The sequence below is a fragment of the Primulina tabacum genome, chromosome 15 (genome assembly GCF_025594145.1).
Source record: "Primulina tabacum isolate GXHZ01 chromosome 15, ASM2559414v2, whole genome shotgun sequence".
NCBI classification, from domain to species: domain Eukaryota; kingdom Viridiplantae; phylum Streptophyta; class Magnoliopsida; order Lamiales; family Gesneriaceae; genus Primulina; species Primulina tabacum.
Genome location: NC_134564.1, coordinates 14,073,476 through 14,090,296, shown reverse-complemented (window position 1 = coordinate 14,090,296; position 16,821 = coordinate 14,073,476). Strand labels below are relative to the sequence as shown.

General features: G+C 38.2%; 1 pseudogene; it reads left to right on the top strand.

Annotated features, from left to right (window-relative positions):
• The first annotated feature begins 7,794 nt into the window (after positions 1–7,794).
• The window catches only part of LOC142525893 (uncharacterized), a 42,600-nt pseudogene continuing 33,573 nt past the window's right edge, over positions 7,795–16,821 (top strand).

Sequence of the window (16,821 nt, the reverse complement as noted above, 5' to 3'; positions counted from 1 at the left end):
GAATCTTTGGCCAGAGTATGAGATGTACGTTGGAGAAGGAGTTCTCCAATGGTACATGCGATGCCACTCTTTGTATGTGTCACATAGTTATCGAATTCTTATGCAACCCTTGATGAACCAATGGTTGCATATTAGATTGGGATATATGAGATGAAGGGACCGTATTGTACGTTAATCATAATTGAATGGTTCTTACAGGCACTATCAGTGATATCTAGGAAATCATGGGGCGATGCTACTAGACGATCTTCCCATGATTTGATGGGTTTAATCCGAAATATGATTTCTGAAATTTTAATGATCAATTGTTGATACATAAAATGGGGATAATTAGGGTAAGCCCAAATAAAGGATTATGTCCTGAATCACAATGAGTTGTGAACTCACGACTAGCTGTATCCCTGAACCATTGAGAATCACACAAGAACTAGATCATTTGTTCCCGTTGAGAGAAAATAAATTCAAGGAGTTGAATTTATATAATGATATTGTAAATTCAAGGAGTTGAGTTTATGAAATTTGGAGAAAATAAATTCAAGGAGTTGAATTTATAAAATTTGAGGATTTAATTTAATAAATTCAAAAGTTTAGTTTATTAAATATTAAATTAAATACGTGGAAAGCATGTTTAATGGGCTTGTTGGAGTACAAGTCCAACATACTAAATAACTAAAGTTCTTAATGAACTTTGATTAATTAATTAAACTAGTTGAACTAGCCCAAGTAATTAATCAAGCTCATTAATTTTAATTATGATTATTAGGTCATGACTTGATTATAAAATAGTGGAAAAGCCATAACCCTAGCCACCAAACAAACCTCCACTCCCCTCCATATTTTCGAAAAATCCCCTCTCCAAAAGCCTCAAAATTTCCGGCCATTCACTTTGCCAAAGGAGATTGTGCCGCCTCTTGAATTTTGATCTCCTACGTTGAAACTTCTTTCAAATATTCTAGTGCTATTTGGAAAAGGAACAAACAATCTAGTCATGACTTGATAAAAGGATAAAAGAAAGGAGATTTGAAGAAGGTTCGTAAGAAATTTATCAAGAGCTATCTCCGCTAACCTCTGAATAGTTGGAGCCGTGTAAATTTTTCACCACAGGTATAAAAGTTAAACTCTCTATGAATGTTTAATCATAAAAACCATACGAGTGCTCAAAAATATCTTGAATGTCAAGATCTAAAATTTTTTTTAACTTCCGCTGCTTTTGGAAACTAGAAAACCGAGATACAAAAATTTTTACCAAGATAACAATATATTAGCCTCGTACCATTACAGACTCTAGTTCTGGTGTGACATTTATCAATATCATACTGGAGCATCCTACTTTTAATAAAATTCTATGAGGTGGTAAACTACATGGACTAAGAGAATTTCAAACTCCTTCTGGAAAATATTGTTGTTATCATCTTGAACATTATCCTATGAAGCATACTCTATTTCTTCTCCGAGAAATAATGAAATGAAAATATAATTAATTTTGTCAATGTCAAAATTTTTGGGCATAATTATGGCTCTGCCAAACTTGTAATTTGTACTATTAGCATTTTCGATCATATTTGGGAAAACAAATTCAATCAACTCTCGAATTGACTCTTCACCTTCCCATAGTATAATCATTGAATCTGATCATTCTTTGAAGTTTTGTTTTACAATATGCTTCAAGTCGTACCCTACACATAATAAAAATTTCAAAAACTTGCATTGATCTCATATTTTGCTGAAGACGAATTATCTGCACACGATTTTAAAATGTTGATCTCAAAATGCTTGCAGCAATTTCCTCTCTTACTGATACTAGTTTCAAAACTAGCTGTATGTGGCGAAAATCTCCTCAAATATCATAGTTTTCCAACCAAATGGTGATATATTTCCTATATCTTGAAATATTTTGTTGATAGATTCAAAAGCATAACGATTAACCATCGGAACTTGGTCACACAAAATAGCTGAGGCGTGCCTAATTAGTTCTGCGAGATCACTTTGTTTTTCAATTTTACAAAGTATTTCTATTGTTGGTCGAAGTGGAATTTTAAGTCGTGAATGTATTGTCCCTCCATCAGTAACAATGTTGTAGTATTCTAGACGTTGGTACTGCAATTATACTTTTACCTATCTTTCTTAAGTGATCCAATATCGAGCAATATAAGAAATTTTCTCCGTCTTACCAGGACAATCAATGAAAATATATTTGAATAATTATACATGACACCCTGAACGTGTTAGAGTAGGTGCCCGTCGAGTCAAGTGTTTGCCGAGGGTTCACATTGAAACTCTATGTATAAACAATTTTTATTTATAATATTTGAAATTATTGTTTTGACACATCTTTATATGAATACCCATGCTTGTTGCATAGATAAATTCCTTGAATATACAAATAGTAGAAAGAATATGAGATACTCATATGATGAGTATCATGAAACTCATATTCGGAATACTGTATATTCTAAACAGTTCTTAGTCGATTCAGCCGTCGCTAAGAAGGATAAAGGCCGCTCGAGTTTGAGACTAGTATCTACGATGTGAGTACCATGTTTCATTGGTAGGGGACATTGTGATGTCCGAGCATGCAGATAGGTGCTCCTTGTAGAGTGCACTGAACAACCCTCCATAAAGGACTTTCCAAGTGGTTCTCACTTATCGAGTGAAAACGTCCTAGTTTATGGTTGTACACCTTTAGTCCTTATGACCCGGGACAACATTGAGACTCTATATTCTAGCATTTAACTTTGACTTGTTCACCGACTCTCATGGGGTCATCAGGTGACAAGGTTGGGTGTTTTGTTGAAACGTATAGGAATCGATGCATTGTAGTCGTGGATTCACCACTTACCTTCGGGTATGGATATCCTATGTGATCTCATGCGTATGTAGTTTGAAATCTCTGATCAAAGTGTTGGTGGTAATTATGAAAGGGTTTTCATAGATTACACCATCGATGCAACTACGACATGACACAGAGTGTCGATTCATCGAAAGCTCTCGATATACCAATAGTTGTCGAATCGGTCGGGATAAATGAGATGAAGGGACCGTACTGTACGATAACTATAATAGATTGGTTCTTGCAGGCACTATTATATATTACCTAGGGAACCATGTAAGCGATGCTGTTAGGCGTTTAACATGATTAGTTAGGTATTATCAGACTTCATCAAAGAGTTGATAGGTAAGAATGGAGAATTTGAGGTATGCTCATATAAGGACATGTTTAGTCCCGAATCACATTGAGATGTGAACCCACAGCTAGTTGTTTCATTGAACCATTGAGGGCCATACAAGTACTAGTTTTCTAGATCCCGTTGAGAAGAAAAATAGTTCAATGTGTTGAACGGCTTATAAAGAAGTTTATAAGCGCTAACAAAAATAGAAGTATGAATTCTATAAGAGGATTATGGAGATTGTGACTTTTAATTTGTGGAAGTGTTCCTAAGTTAAAAGTTAGCCAAATAAATAATGTAATTGAAAATTGTGATTTTTATAAACATTATTATGGACTAAATTAAATTAAATTCAAGTGTTCAATTAATTAATCACTAGTGGACCTACTAGAGTCCAAATAATTAAATTAATTCAAGTGTTGAATTAATTAAATAACATTGGGCCTTGTAGAGCCCAATTAGAAATAATTATTCAACTAGTGGGTTTGAGTAAAATCAAGTAAATTTTAAATGGTCTCAAATGTGTTTGAGATATTTAAATAAAATTCCATGGGCCTTGTAAGTGTTATAAGCTCAAACAAATTGCATGCTTGGAAGATGAAGAGTTGGAGGCAAATTTTGAGTTAATGGCATGGCATGCCCATGCAACTTTTACACTTTAAATTTTTACACAACCAAGAAAATTGCTCCTCCTCTTCCTTGCATCAAGGTGGCCGAAATTTTACTCTCATTTTTCTCCCATTTTTACTTATTCAATTGTCGAGGATATCACAACCTTCTCAAAAGAAAAATCCTCTAATTTTTCTAGTATAAAATTAGAGGGGATCTTCCTAGTTGGTGGTGGGCTTAGTTTTTGAGCAAGGAGTGCTCAAAGGAGGCTTGTAGATTGTCTACCCATGAAGAACTAAGTTGTTTAACAACTTAGTTGGAGCCTTCATCAATCCTTTATGATTGATTTGTAAATTTTTAAAACACCCTATGTATGATATTTTTTGTTTTATGTTATTTGCTACACATCATTGTGAGGTGCTCGGTTTTCCTCATGAAAAATATTTTTGAAATTTCCGTTGCGTGTCCAGGCACTGTAACCGATCTGCTTTCAAGTGGTATCAGAGCAAAGGTAACTATTTTGTGTAGCAAATACATGATATTATATTGAGGTCAATTTCTAACCGCATGAGATAATCGTTACAACAAAATCGAAGGCCAAAAGGTGGGCTGTTTTCGGCCCCATGTTGCTGCCCATTTCAGGCAGCTTGGGCTGCCCGAGGGGCTTTCGTTTCGGGGAGCAAGGGCAGCCCCATGGGCTGACCGAACCCCACCTCATTTTATTAAAAAAAATTTTGTGTGCATGTTGGCCGAAATCCGGCGACGGAACTCCGGCAACCGCGATGACGACTAGGGTTTCAAAAGTGTTTTTGAATATCAAAGTGTCATGGGCCTTGAGTTGTTGGGCCATTAGATGGCTAACATAATTTGTGAAATTTAAATGGGCCAAAAGTATTTTTGGTGAAAAATGTTTTATTGGGCCTTTAAGTTTAAATCCACAAAATTTGTATATATTTTCTCATAAAATAAAAAGTTCGACTTTAATTATTTATAGTAAATTGTGATTTACAAGAAATTCGGTTATAAATAAATTAATTAGAAAATAAACAAAAGAGTTTTTTTTTACTTTGTTGATTTAGTTTATAATCGTGGCGGTTAGTGATTGGATCAAGATATATAATATTGGATCAATTGATTATTGTGATAATGAATTGATGGTGTATGATATGTGATATTATGCATGAAGGATGATCAAAAGCCCAAGCTCAATTTGCTAGCTGTATGCTAGGATATTTTGTGTTGAATGATTGAAATAATTATCAATTTATAAGTGGGCTTGGTTTATAGCCCGTTCCCACACCATGAGATGTATCCCTATTTACCATGGATATTTATTTGTAAACATTAGTATAGTGGAAAATCAAGATTGCAAGATGGTGGCCATGATGATTATGAAGATCGAAGATATGTAAATATTGGAGGTTTATGTAATTGTGCATTTGCATCCCATGCATTCCCTAGGATTGGACCTATGCCTGTGTTTGGTTCACATGGGCCATTATTTATTGGGGCGATTGATCATCCTTGTTTAGTTTATTGTTTATGATATGCATGATATATTATAAATAATGAGTATGTGAGTTATTATTATGATAATAACAAAGTTGCATGAATCCGGCAAACATATGATCAAACATGGCGAGCTTTTAAATAAAATTAATGATGAGTTCTTTCAAAATTAAAAACCCTCATTTTGAATAAGATTCAAAATTAATATCAAGCCCGAAAAGGGGAATTGTAAAAGTGTTTATAATTTCCATGTCTTCCATCGACAATAGGTGCATGATGAACGCTACCTGTGCTCGGGGCTCGGCTCATATTATTGGGGGAGCTCTGGACACCTGAAAGATGTGACATCCATTGACATTGTGATATGAACTACGTGGAACTCCCATGATTTCGGCTCATATTATTGAGGGAACTCATGGCGACCGCCCATTAAGGTTCAATAATGATGGGTAAGGCTTGACACGTAAAGATGAACGACGTCATATTATTGGGTCTTAATCAAACGTGAGACAAAAGTTTACGTAAAGGGTTGCATGGAGATGCAATTGGAAACTACATTTTAGGAATTATGATTGGCTGATATTATTCGGGATAATAATTTGCTAATTGGACCTTACGTACCTACTGAATAAAGAAGTTTCCCGTTTTCACTAGAGGGTAGTGAAAAATTTCAAAACATTGAAAGCGAAAATTTATGAAGTAAAAGTCCTTACTGTATATCTTACTAAATATTTTAAAATAGTCATTAACATTTATCTGTTTTACTTTTCAGTACAAATTTTGACAATGTCTTCGATTCGCAATCCGTTATCTGCAATACTCAACAAACACGTTTTAAGTGGACCTAATTACGTCAATTGGCTAAGAAACCTAAAAATCGTCTTGAATTCGGAAAGGATAGCATATACACTGACTAGTCGCCCCCTGTTGAGGCTTCGGCTGGCTGCACTCCTGAGGAATTGCAGACTTACAAGAAATGGCCTGACCATGACTTGAAAGCCAAGTGTTATATGCAGGCTTCTATGAATGATGAGCTGCAAAGGCGTTTTGAGGATGCAAAGAGTGCTGCTGACATTCATTTGCATCTCAAGGAGCTCTTTCGTGAGCAAACACAGCCTCTTAGGCATGCTACCATCAAGGAACTGATCACTTTACGCATGCGAGATGGGGCCTCCGTTCATGAGCATGACCTAAAGATGATTGGGCTTGTGGACAAGCTCGTTGACATGGATCTTACGTTGCCTTCGGAGTTGACCATTGGACGTGTTTTTCTTGTCACTGTGTAGCTCATTTGATCATTTTATGGAGAATTTCAACATGAACAAGCTAGAGCCTACCCTTGAGGAGTTGGTGAACATGCTTGTTACGTTTGAATCCACCATCAAGAAAGAGAAGCCGGTTCTTTATGTGGGTTCTTCATCTGGTATGAAGACTGGTCCATTTCTATGCTTGATAAAGATAGATATTCTTGTTTATTTAGCAAAGGTGTTTGCAACATTTACAAGAATGAATATTTGATTGGTACAGGAGAAATTGAAAACGATCTCTATAACTTAAAATTGAAAGATGTTCCACTAAGCAATGTCCAAGTAATAACAACAACAAACAAACAAAAACAAGATAATCTAAATTTGGCACAATTATGGCATGCTCGATTAGGACATATTTTCCTAAGAATGATGAACAAGCTAGTGGTATTAGGCATGTTTGATATGTCTGATATTAATTCTCTCACGACTTGTGAATCTTATCTGAAAGGAAAGATGAACAAAAATCTCTTTAAGGGCCATGTGGAGCAAACTAAAGGATTATTGGATTTGATCAATACCGATGTGTGCAGTCCGCTTAGCATCACCACTAAACATGGACATGCCTACTTTATCACATTTATCGATGACTTTTCGAGGTATGGGCATGTGTATTTGATGAAATACAAATCTGAAGCCTTTGAAAGGTTCAAAGAATTCAGAAGTGAAGTTGAGAAACAGTTGGGATGAAGCATCAAGTCACTTCGATCGGATCGAGGTGGTGAGTACTTGAGTGCCGAGTTCCAAGAGTATCTTAGGGAGAATGGGATTCTCTCGCAGTGGACTCCGCCTGCTATACACCAAAGTTGAATGGTGTTTCGGAGCGTCGTAACCGGACTTTGATGGACATTGTTCGGTCTATGATGGGGTTCATGGAGTTGCCGCCCTCCTTTATGGGATATGCCCTTGAGACAGCGGTACTGTTGTTTAATGTCCATTCAAAGGCAGTTGATAAGACACCATATGAGATATGGATGGGTAAGCCTCCCAAATATTCTTATATTATAATATGGGGATGCCCTGCTTATGTGAAACAGGAAGTGAGAGATAAATTAGATAGTCGATCTATTATATGTTACTTTGTGGGATATCCAAGAAATTCAGTTGGATACTATTTCTATCATCCTCAAGAAACAAATGTGTTTGTTTCTAGGAATGCAACCTTTTTGGATAAGGAAATTTTATTAGATAGAAAATGGGAGATGATAGAAAATGGGAATGAGCCTAACCACGGATGTGATCCATTAACCTTCAAGGAAGCGTTATCTGATGTTGATTCGTCCAAGTGGCTTAAAGCAATGGAATCTGAGATAAATTCCATGCATTCGAACCAAGTATGGAATCTTCTTGATCTACCTGAGGGAACTTTTCCCATAGGGTGTAAATGGATTTACAAGAGAAAACTTGGGGTGGAAGGGAAGGTATTGACCTTTAATGCGTGATTGGCTGCAAAAAGATATACTCAAAGACAAGGAGTTGACTTTGAGGAAACCTTTTCTCCAGTTGCAATTTTCAAATCTATAAGGATATTGCTAGCCATAGCTGCATGGTATGACTATGAGATATGGCAGATATATGTCAAGACAGCCTTTCTTAATGGGGATATTAAGGAAGAGATTCACATGTCTCAACCTAAAGGGTTTACATCTATCGGAAGTGAGCATATGGTATGCAAACTTCAGATATCTATTTATGGTCTAAAGTAGACATCTAGGAATTGGAACATCAGATTCAATAGTACAATCAAAGAGTTTGGTTTTACTAAGAATCCTGAGGAACCCTGTGTGTATAAGAAGGTCAGTGCGAGTGTTGTGACTGTAGAGCTCAAATTCAGTACACATAAAACCCATGCATTTATTTAAATGTTAAATTATTTATTTAAGTTTAAAATGATTTTTAGCGATGCGTGATTTATTAAATTGCATTATTTTAATTATTTATGTTTATGTGATGCACGTTAAAATGTTTCTTGAGTTTCATGTTTCAGCCGATTATTCGATGCAGGATCGTGGAAAGGAGACCGACGACGATTTTGACAATTTTTAAAATGTGGTATTTTATTTTAAGTGGGTTTGGGACATTTTAAAAGGTTTATTTATTTTTTAGCATTTTAAAAATCTAATTTAATTTATTAGATGATTTTATGGTTTTAAACTTTTAAAGTCTAGCACATGTGTATTTTATTTAAATTAGGGGACTTTGCTTGGTAGTGGGAATTAACATTTTTATTAATATTTTAATAAGCACTTTAATTAGCATTGTTAATTGAGTAATTAGCAAATCATTTCCCTAATTTATTTCATAACACACACGTTACCACACCTACACACACATACTCGGACACACACACACACACACCTGCACTCACCCCTTCTTTTTTTCATTGTTTCATTTCTTATTTTTGAACGAAAACCTAGGGTTCTTAGTGCAAGAGCAGCCGCCCCTCCTCTGAATATTTTCTAGCATGTTTTCGTCCACTTTTCATCAAGAAAATAGTGCCACGTTCGTCCCGGATCGTCTCTCGCATACTTCCCGCTTCGGTATCGTCGTTACGGTATTTTTAAATATCAAAAGGCATGTGTAATCTTTTGTTTCTGCCTCGATCTTGTTATATTATATGTTCTTATGTTTATTGTGCGTAAAAATCCATGTATGTTGTAAAAAGTTTGAGCAAAAATTTGTTGGATCGGTTTTGAAACGATTTTAGATCTGAAAACTCGAAATTTACTGTTATTTTAAATACTACGACTATTCGGTCGATTTTCTTGAAAAACTTTCTACAAATAAAACATAGAACTTTTCGATAGCTTCGATTTGACAGTACATTCGAAATATTTGGATAATGAGTGAGTTATGATTGTTTTCGTGGGACTGCTCAAACTGCGATTTTCTGAAAATGCATTCTTGATGTGTTCTTGAAGTTTTATTGTTGCAGGCTTCATTTGGGATCGACGGGTGATCGCTGCTGCGTTTAAGTAAGTTGAGTATGACGTTGGTATGGCTTTTGGTGTGTCGGATCGCATCGATAGGCACTTGGTAGCAATAGAAGTCATATGATGCGTTTTGGTGTCAAATGTCGAGTTCACGGATTGGGTTGCGTTGTTTATGATGTGTAGTTGTTTTGGGGCGTTTGTTTGAGTTTGAATAAGTGTCATAGCATCCTAGGATGGGTCTGGAGGCATTGGTTAACGGTCCGTATGATCGAGTTAGGAGGAATAAGCCATAAGTGTAGTGATTTTCCGTTGGTTCTCGTTTCCAGTAGGTACACGGACCCGTAGCCGGACCCTGGCACGACGTCCGTGCACTTTTTCCATTAAAATGTGAATTTCCAGCACCTATACAGACCCCGACACGGACCCTTATGTGTCCTTTTAAAAAAAATTAAAAAAAAATATTTTTTTTAGGGATTGTTTTGGGGTTTGATGTTATGATTTAGTAAGATAATTAAACGAGGTCAAGTCCCGAGAGATTTAGAACGTCATAAGGAAATTTGTCATTATGGGTGTGAGCGTGACTATACGTCTAAGTTATGCATGATAGGTATTCGAATTCTTTTTAGTATGTGCATCAGTGGCCCCAAGCGAGATCCAACGAATCTCTCAATGCCACGTAAGTATGTTCGACGTGCAAAAGAAAATATTTTAAGTTTTTGAGATATGCTAAATGTCTTGTGACCAAATTATGAATTAGTTTGGAAGTTAGTGAACGTGGCCGAGGACCTCTCCACCGCGGTAAAACATGACCGGGTTTAGATCAGGATTGGAAAGCGGTAAAGCATGACCAGGGACCAATTCAGCCGGTAAAGCATGACCGGAGATCTCATATATGTGGCAGTGGATTTTTCCTGTCAGCCCAGTACTGTGGTTTAGTCAGATCAGGCACATTTATGTATGGGTCACTTGCTTTGAAACATATTTCTACACAAAATGATGAAGGTTATGTATGTTCAAATATGTATGAAGCAAGCATGTTTATGAAAAGTTTTATGATGATGGCACGTCTACGTTTATGCTACTACGATCAAGTTACAAGTATATTTATGCTATTACGTTCAAGTTTCAAGTATGTAAGCCCTACTTTAAATTTGCATGTGGTTTTATTATGTAGTACTTGTTATATCCAGTTTATACAAGTTGAGTCTTTATAATCACTAGACTTGATCGATACAAGTGAGGATGACTTTGAGGAGACGAGGTGGTTTATAATATTTAAATGATTATTACTTTTGGCAAACTTTGTTTTGGTTGTTTTATTGCAAATGTTTTTAGACGAGCAAGTTATTTTAATGCAAATTTGAAAGTTTATTTTTTATTTAAGAAAATTTTTATTTTTCCGCAAATTTTTAATAGTTTAAAAGTACGGTACGTTACAGATGGTATCACAGCGGTGTTCTTGTAAAGGGTTATGCCTACTGCCAGTTGCGAGAAGCTCACGAAGTCACACCTCAAGTTTGTAAGTTTTAAACTCATTCATGTAATATGTATTCAGTCATGATTTCAGCATGTGCATGTTTAAGTTCAAAGTACATGCATCTTATGATATTAGTATTATGTTCACGAATGTTGGGTTTACGTGTTGGGTAAATGTTGGAACAGTATGCCTCCCAGACATAGGATTGTGTGTGAAGCAGGCGATGAGAATAGAGAAGCCCAGGATGGGGAGAGGATCACCAGACTGCAGTAGACACAAGGGCGAGGCCCAGACCAGAGGCAGTCTATGAGAGGTTTAAGAGGATGGATCCGAAGAGGTTCTCGGGGAATACTGACCCGATGATAGCTGAAGGATGGATTAAGTCCATCGAGGTAATCTTTGTTTTTATGGAGCTGCAGGATGCAGACAAGGTTAGATGCGCCATGTTCTTGTTGACTGGAGACGCCAGGCTTTGGTGGGAAAGCACGTCAGTGTGAATGAACTTACAAAAACTGACGTGGAATGGGTTCAAGGAGGTTTTCTACTCCAAGTGCGTCACTGAAGAAGTACGCTCCCGCCTGACAGGCAGACAGCAGCGTGGCAGACTTCGTCATGAAGTTTGAGAGGGGGTGTCACTTTGTGCCCCTGATTGCAAATTATGCCCGGGAGAAGCTGAGGCATTTTATGGATGGGTTGCGGTCGATCTTGCGTCGTGATGTTCGAGTTGCTGGTCCTATGACTTATGCAATTGCCGTGTCGAGAGCTGTGGCGGCAGAGCAGGACCAGAGGGACATTGAGGGCGATAGGCAGGGCAAGAGGCCCTATCAGGCGCCTCAACAGCAGCAGCACCAGCGAACCCAGTTCAAGAGGCCTTTCAAGGGGCAGTAGGGGAAGAGGCCATTTCAGGGACCGCCGAAAGGCAAGGGTCCTATTCCTCAACAGAAGGCTCCTCAGAGACCCAGTGAGTACCCAGTGTGCCCAAAGTGCAACCGCCAGCATCCGAGACAGTGTTTATTTGGATCGGGCAAATGCTTCAAGTGCAGAGCCAGCGATCATATGCTGAGAGACTGCCCGCAGTGGAGGCAACCGACCTAGGGAAGAGTGTTTGCCATGCAAGCAGAGGAGGCGAACCCAGATACAACCCTGTTGACTTGTAATTTCTATAATTCAGCACCGCATAATTTTTGCCATGCATGTTTCGATTTAATATGGGATTATTAGTGTGCTAGTTAGTAATTTTGGTGACAGGGTGTAGAGATTTCTACTGTGCTTGAGGTTAAGATTAGAATTTTTGGGATATAAGTTTTTGTGTTGTACCAACGTCTCTCAGGAAATATTTTCATAAAGAGAGTAGCCACGAAGGCCTTGATAGATTCAGGGGCCACTCACTCTTTTATTTCGGAGACATTCGCTAATCATCTAGACGTCAATTCTATTGGACTCGACGTGATCCATTCAATGACAGTCCCATCAGGAGAAGAATTATTAGCTACTACCGTGGTCAGAGACATCGATCTCGAGCTGCAAGGACACCTATTGTATGCGGATCTAATCGTGTTACCGATGCCAGAATTTGATATTATCTTGGGAATTGACTAGCAGACGAAGAACAAAGTTTTATTTATTTCCAGAAAAGATCAGTGTTGGTAAGACCTTTGTGGATGGAGCAGTTTCTCTTTGAGCCAGATAGATGGAGAAGTTTTCCTTGCATGATCTCTTGCATTCAGGCACGGAGAATTATTCACAAAGGGTGTCAGGCTTTCTTGGCAAGTATTATTTCTGCACCTGACGTACCCACTTCGTCGATATCTGATGTGCCAGTGGTCAGAGATTTTCTTGACGTTTTTTCAGATGACGTCACAGGCCTTCCACCAGAGAGAGAAGTGGAGTTCGCTATTGATCTTGTGCCAGGCACTGTGCCAATTTCTAAGGCACCGTACCGACTAGCTCAAGCTGAGATGTTAGAACTCAAACAGCAGATTCAGGAGATTCTTGACAAGGAATTCATTCGTCCTAGTTTCTCACCATGAGGTGCACCAATACTCTTCGTAAAGAAGAAAGAGGGGAGCATGAGACTGTGTATCGATTACCGAGAACTGAACAAGGTAACTATCAAGAATAAATACCCACTTCCAAGGATCGAGAATTTGTTTGATCGGTTGCAGGGAGCTACAGTGTTCTCTAAGATAGATCTTCGATCAGGGTGTCATCAGCTGAAGGTAAAAGATACAGATGTTCATAAGACAGCCTTCAGAACCAGGTATGGACATTACGAGTTTTTAGTGATGCCGTTTGGACAAACGAATGCTCTAGAGATTTTTATGGACCTTATGAATCGAGTATTCTAGCCTTACCTAGATCAGTTCATCATAGTGTTCATTGACGACATTCTCATTTACTCGAAGAGCCTTGAGGAGCACCGTCGGCATTTGGGTACTATCAGGCTACTACAGAAAATTAATTCAGGGATTTTCTTCGATTGCAGTGCCACTCACTTCATTGACTAAAAAGAATGCTAAATTCTGATAGTCCAATATTCTTTGCTAGACCAGATCCGTAGAGGTTAGTCTTCAGATAAACAGTTGCAGAAATGGATACTGAAGGATGAAGCCAAGGGCAGTGTACTCTACACAGTGTCCGATGGTATTGTGAGGTACATAGGAAGGATGTGGGTGCCTAGTGCTGATTCGATCAGAGAGGATATTCTGACAGAGGCACATGCATCTCCGTATTCCATTCATCCAGGAGGTACCAAGATGTACAAGGATTCACAGATTCTGTATTGGTGGCCAGGTATGAAGAGAGACATCCGTCGATTTGTGTCTGAATATTTTACCTGTCAGCAGGTGAAGGCAGAGCATCAGAGATCAGCATGGATGTTTAAGCCACTCCCTATCCCCGAGTGGAAGTGGGAGAATATCACCATGGACTTCGTTGTTGGTTTGGTGAGGTCAGTCAGAGGATCCAATGCCATTTGGGTTATAGTGGATCGACTTACTAACTCGGCACACTTCTTGCCAGTGAAGAAGACTTTCTCCATGACGCAGTATGCGGAGCTCTATATCAGGGAGATAGTTCGATTGTATGGAATCCCAGTTTCTATTGTGTTCGACAGGGACCCGAGGTTCACATCGTCCTTTTGGAAGAGTTTGCACGCAGCCATGGGGACGAAGTTTCTATTCAGTACAGCTTTCCACCCTCAGACAGATAGCCAGTCTGAGCGTGTGATTCGGATTTTGGAAGATTTTTTGCGAGCCTGTGTGATTGACTTCCATGGGAATTGGGAATCGAAGCTACCTCTTGTGGAGTTTACCTACAACAACAATTTCCAATCATCTATAGGTATGGATCCCTACAAGACATTGTATGGGAGGAAGTGCAGATCGTCGATTCATTGGGATGAAGTCAGTGAGAGATCAGAACTTGGTCCAGAGATTGTTCAGCAGACTGCAGATGTGGTGGTCAAGATCCTAGACAGGATGAAAACCACCCAGAGTCGTCAAAAGAGTTATGCTAACAAGAGGAGAAGGGACCTTGAGTTTGCCGTAGGCGATCACGTTTTCGTAAAGATAGCACCTATGAAGGGTGTTATGAGGTTTGGGAAGAGAGGTAAGCTTAGTCCGAGATTTATTGGACCGTTCGAGATTCTTGACAGAGTTGGGACACTAGCTTATCGTGTAGCCCTACCGCCAAATCTGGCCGGTGTACACAATGTGTTCCACGTCTCGATGCTGATGAAATACTTAGCGAATCCTTCGCATATTTTGAGCTATGAGCTGTTGCAGCTTGCTTCAGATCTGTCGTATGAGGAAAGATGAAACGTCTGCTATTCGTTTTCTTGAAAAGTACTAGAATTTTTTTTTAAAAGCTCTCAAGATTTTGGCCAATACATATACATATATAAATACTTTGAAAATGCATTGCACCATTTTAAAATAAAACATCCAACTAGTAAATAAAAATCCAAAAGAAATAGTCAAAACATGAAATCGTTAATCGTTTTACCAGACCTAAAAAGTAATAAGTGTTGAAAATTGTAGCCCATACTAAACCTCTCAAAATCTCTCAAAACATAAATAAATAGTCGTAAAATCTTTAGTGTAATTCATAAACTTAAATGCGGAACATAGAAACGCTGGTCCTCGGGTTATGTGCACGTCCAGTCCAGTTAAATCAGGCATCCAAGCCTCTCTCAACATTATGATCATACCCATTTGCATCAATCACATCTAGTGATTCTAAAGACTCAACACATCATATTATTGATAAAAAGTAATACGTAATACAATTCACATGCAACAGTGAAAATTACTTGTACTTAAAATAACATTTTTCGTAATAATGCATAAACTTTAACTTAAACATTTTCATAACCATTTTCATATTACCACAAATATGTCCATATCGTCCTCAACATATACATATTCCAGTTCATATTCGTGCTTTGTTGAATTCAGATCGTTGATTGTGACTTTCGTGTTCGTATATGTGTTGGGCGATAGATCCATCTACATGTAAACACAGTACTGGGCGACAGGGACACTAGCGAAACTCTCACCAGTCAACTGAGCCTTGGCCTTACGTATTAACTTATCATCGTATTCGTGTTCATATCCGTATCCAAGGAATTACGATCGTCGGGCTACCACTGGGACCATAACCCTGATGATATCTCCAACATATCATCGTATTAGTCACAATCCCTTCACGTCCTTCAGCATTTCGTATTTTCTTCACTTAATAAAAACATGCATAATAATATCATTTTATTTTGAAACCAAACATACAACATGTCTTTTAAATGTCCATAATTAAATCACAAAAATCATAAACATTTAAAAATCATAATTTAACATATAAAAATTCATAAACATTCATAATCATTGAAAATAATCATATTATCATATGAAACAGCATTTAAGACACTACCATGACGTTTACTAATTTCTAGGTGTAAAAAGACCGTTTTACCCCTGGACGTAAAAACTCTCGTTTTTGACTTTTTCTTGATTCCATTGACTCTAACATGTCCCAAATAATTATTTAAGCCTAAATTAAATTTCCAAAAATTTTATTTAGCTTAAATACTAGTCTTTTTAATTAATTCGTAATTAGACGTTTTGAAGGCGTTTTAATTCCGAAAAAATCCCAAACTTTAATATAAAATTCCTAAATTTAAAACTTAGTCTTTTTATATTATTTTAGCCCTCGTGAACAACAATTCAACCCCCGTGAGCCGTGTTTCGATTTATTTTCATTCTAAAAACCCTAACTTGACCCTTGAAAGTGCACCCTGAGCCATCTTTCGATTTTCTCGAGCCACCCTCAAACCATGGTTGTCCAGACCCTGACCAACCCATTAGTACACCCTCTTGAACCCTTGGAATCAATGGACCAAGCCTCTAGACTCAAACCAAAGCTCCCCAACTAAACACCTAAGCTGGCCGAGAAACCCCATGTGCATGATCCTTATGTTTTAGTTCTTAGGACCCTAGCCGACCGAGCCACCCCTAAACCATCATGTTGTGCACTAACCTAGGACCATAAGGTCACACCCTAGTGCAGCCCGAAGTCCCCAGACCGAGCCCCTTAGCCCTGCGCAAGTGCTGAACCCTGTGCGCGATGCTTCCCAACTCTCGGGTGGGAGTCCTAGCAAGCTAGGACTCCTTCCCCAGCCCATGACTCGAGTCCTATCATGGCTAGAACTCTACCCTTGACTCCCCCATGGCCCTGGCTAGCCCTGGAACTAAGCCAAGACCAAGCCAAGCCATGGAGACCCAAAACCAAACCATGACTCTATGACTGCAACTTTGTGCACC